The sequence below is a fragment of the Lactuca saligna genome, chromosome 4 (genome assembly GCF_052625555.1).
Source record: "Lactuca saligna cultivar CGN05327 chromosome 4, ASM5262555v1, whole genome shotgun sequence".
Classification (NCBI taxonomy): Eukaryota; Viridiplantae; Streptophyta; class Magnoliopsida; order Asterales; family Asteraceae; genus Lactuca; species Lactuca saligna.
Window position 1 is genome coordinate 331,155,926 of NC_136420.1, and position 3,996 is coordinate 331,159,921.

The following is a 3,996-nucleotide window of genomic DNA, read 5'->3' on the forward strand; positions in this document are numbered from 1 at the left end:
CATTTTTCTTGGGTTTTCTCCAATCTACATCAAAACGATCACCGCTTGAGTAGAAAACTTGAACCTTCTGCTTTCCATTCTCATCTAGGTCACAATCTTTAGTCAAATGAGGCTCGTTGCAATTTTCACACCCAACCCGAATAGCATGGATTGTTTGATCCATTTTAGTCATTCTCCTATCCATGTTGTGCAACATTGCCAAAACTGCTGACATATCTTCTAAAGTCACATTAGTCGATCCCCTAGTTGCATCATTCATTGGATTATGATATTCTCCAGAGTTCTTAGAGAATTCTTCAATGAGTTGTTTTATCACCGGGGGTGGCTTCTTTGTGAGTGGTCCTTGAGAATCAAGGAGTTGTATGGTTGTTACGTTCACTCCATCATAGAAAATGGAGACTTCTTATTGACTGTTCATATCATGATGTGGGCAATTCCTTAATAAGCCTTTGTATCTCTCCCACGCCTCATATAGTGACTCTGCAGCTTGTTGTTTAAAGTTTGCTATGTTTTTTTTCAACTTTTCTATCTTTGATGGAGGGAAAAATTGATCAATAAATTCCTATTTCATCTTATCCCAAGTGGTGATGGATCCTGGAGGAAGTGATTTTAGCCAATCTTTCGTGGCCCCCTTAAATGTGACCGGTAACATACGAAGCAAGACAGTATCTCAAGCCACATTTGGAACATTGAAGTAGTCGGCTATGTTATTGACCTCATCTAGATGCTTGTATGCATCTTCGTGATCTTTCCCGTAGAATGGGAGCTCTTTAAGTTGGGTGAGTATGTGGCCCTTAAGCTCAAATTTGGTTGTTGTAGGAATCGCGGGTTGCACGAGTCCTGGGTCAGTATCGTCTTAAATCATTTTCTTCCATTCACCCATGGTAACTTCATCGATGTTAGCCATGGTGTTATCGAGTTCGGTTTCAAAGTCGCTTTCTTCTTCGGATTCAGAGGAGTAATTGGTTTCTTTTGGGAATGGATTTTCTTCAAAACTTTTAACCTTGCTTCCTTTACTCTTTTAACTGCTAGACTCACCCACTTTCTTGCTTTTATTCTTCCCAAAAACTGATTTAAGGTCTTTGAAAGGAGATTTCTTTGGTGGGTTAACGTCTTCAACGACTTTATCCTTTTTCTTTCTAAGAGCGGATTACGCGTCTTCAAATAGAGGAACCTGAGGTGTGTTTGATCCTCGGGTCATGTAACACCTATAATCAAAACAAGACAATGTGTAAAAAGAATAAACACAAAATCAAATTTCTACTACAACTATACCATGGCGTGGTAGAAAGCACCACGACGTGGTGATCCTACTAGAAAAAAAACTGAATAAAATTAAAACTAATATTAAACTGCAAGTAATCCTAATTAAATAGAGAAATAAAGCAACTAAAACTGGATCGTTCCCCAGCAATGACACCAAAAACTTGATGTATGTAAAATGTGTATATATTTTTATCCAAGTTTTAATTTATAAAAGTTATTTCCTTCACTAGACTATTAAACACACTAGGTAGTGTACCTAATCGTGCAATAGTATAGCAATGGTAAGAACGAGTGTCGAACTCAAGGAATTGTATTTAAACTACTTTATTTTACTACTAACTAATTACTTGTTAATTAAGAAAAGTTTTTTTCTTAGTTTTGCAAGGCTAGATACTTAAATTATCAAACTAACTAAAAAAAATCACTTAATTAAACTATCACTAAACTAAAGAAAGTAAACAAGTACGAATTAACCAAGGGTGAGCAAGAGACTTTTCGTTTAGCTTAGGATTTAGTTTCTATTATGGTTGATTTATGGAAATACAATGGATTTAGTTTCTGAAGTTACTGATTCCTAAGATTACAAAATTAGTATTCACCAATTTAATCCTTTAGCGAACTAGCTTACTTATTTGGTGATTAGACGGACAAACTTACAAGTTCACTAGTGTTCAGTTCGAATTGATTAGACTTATACTTAATCGACCAATTAGGTATATTGATTCAATTTAGTAGATGATTTGTCGTCATATATTAGCTCCTACACTCTTTTACCCACTTTTCTACTTAACCCTAGGTTTTGTTCAAAACTCTAGCCCTACAATTTTGCAAATCACAAGATCATAAGATTCAAATATAACTAAGATAGATGGTCAGACTAACGTAATCAAATTCAACACTAAGTAGAGAAAAATAGTTATCAAAATACGTGAGGTTCTTTAATAAGCTAAATCAACAAATACCAAAATATTTAAATCCAAACCATAAAATCAACCACAAATAGTCAACTCATCCTAAGCTAAACGAAAGTCATGAGTATTTAGCTCATGATTTCAGCAAACAAAGTCACAAAAAATGAAATTTATAGTAAAAGACATAGCTAAACCTAATGAATAATCGAAGTGTAAGTTCAACTGCTTCAATGCTCCTTCTTCCAAGGTTGTGAATGAAATCCTTGCTTCCTAAGCCTTAATTCCAGTGTTTTGCCTTCAAAAGTATTGAATTCTCCAGAGCCAAAAGTTCCAATTCGGTGGTTTGAGTGATCTATTTATACTTTTCCCAAAATCAGAGCACCACGTCATGGTAGATCCACCACATCGTAGTTATCGTGTTTATCCCGTATTCTCCAAGTCTTCTAAGCTTATCGGGATTCTTCAAGTTGCCACACCGTGGTGCTTTAATCATGACGTGGTAGGGGTATATTTTCTTCATTTTAGAATTTCGGTTCAAACTTTCAAATTCAAACATCCAACTTCTAGCCTCCAACTTCCTTTTTGCTCCAAACATGTCTTTTGGTCCCTACAACATAATTTATAACAAATAAAGTATATTTTGTTCTATTAAGGGCATAAAAGTAACTAAAGTATTAATATATGCTATCAAATTATGTTTATATATATGCACCTATCAGTTCCCCTTTTGGTTCCTCTTCTGGTTCCCCTTATGGTTCATCTTCTGGTTCCTCTTTTGGTTCTGGCTCTAGCCATCCTCTGTTCCCCCTGGTTGGGGAAGTAAGGATCTCCGGGGAGATGAAATCCAACCATAGAGTTTGCACAAAACTATGTGAATGCAGAAAAATGGATAGCATGCAAGAATACTCCTACAGTATTTTAATTGTTTATGTTTGAGTTTCTTACAACTTTATGGATACGAGGTTGGTAAGTTTCCAGATTCATTTCCCACCACGATCACTCACAGGCACATATTGGTCATATTTTGAATAAAGATAGTTGATCATACTATATTTACCCCCAATACGGTTACATAACTGCCCGAGTTTAATCGCGAAGTTCAATTTCTCTAAAGGCCTTTTTTTTCTTATTGTAATAATGCACACATAGGTATGTATTTTATTTTGTTCAGATTATTTTAGTCCCAATGTATTTATATTTGTATATCTTGTATGATTGGATATGCCATTTCACTATAAACATTGCTCTAATACGAATCTGTTACACCCTCGAACCAGACGGCAGAAACGTCCGGGGGTTGGGTGACTTCATCTTCTAATATCATCACAGTGTATATAATTGAATCAAAGACAACATCATCATCACACATGAAATATAACAACCACCATAGTTTAGATGAGTGTTATAGAAATGAATAGCTCGAACGTGTATCAAAAGTATAGTATATTTATTCCGTAAATTTATCGTGTTGTTAAACTCTATGTGAGTCGTTATAACCATGCTAGATATGACTGCTCTGCCTGTCATGACGTGTAACGCCTGTGTTTCTGGGCTTTTCATTAATAGCAATGTATTAGTCTACATTAACCTTTATAACCCATTTTGAACTAATAAGAATGTATTATTTAAGTATTATATGTTTTGTGCTTAGTTGTGTGGCTTAAATGAATTAAGAATAAAAATAAGCATCAAAATAAAATAGTAGATAAAGCCGATATCTTTGGATAATGTTGTAGTAGTTGAAACGAGGTTTCCGAATATATAAAGAATGCTGAAATCCGAGTTATAATGAAAAAGTTATGATCTGTCGAAGTTTCGC

The 3,996-nt window shown here is 34.9% G+C and overlaps 1 non-coding gene across 1 annotated transcript; it reads left to right on the forward strand.

Annotated features, from left to right (window-relative positions):
• The first annotated feature begins 416 nt into the window (after nucleotides 1-416).
• Nucleotides 417-523, forward strand: LOC145044506 (small nucleolar RNA R71). The gene has a single exon (XR_013681454.1). It is a non-coding gene; the product is annotated as a small nucleolar RNA R71 (small nucleolar RNA).
• Nucleotides 524-3,996: the final 3,473 nt, after the last annotated feature.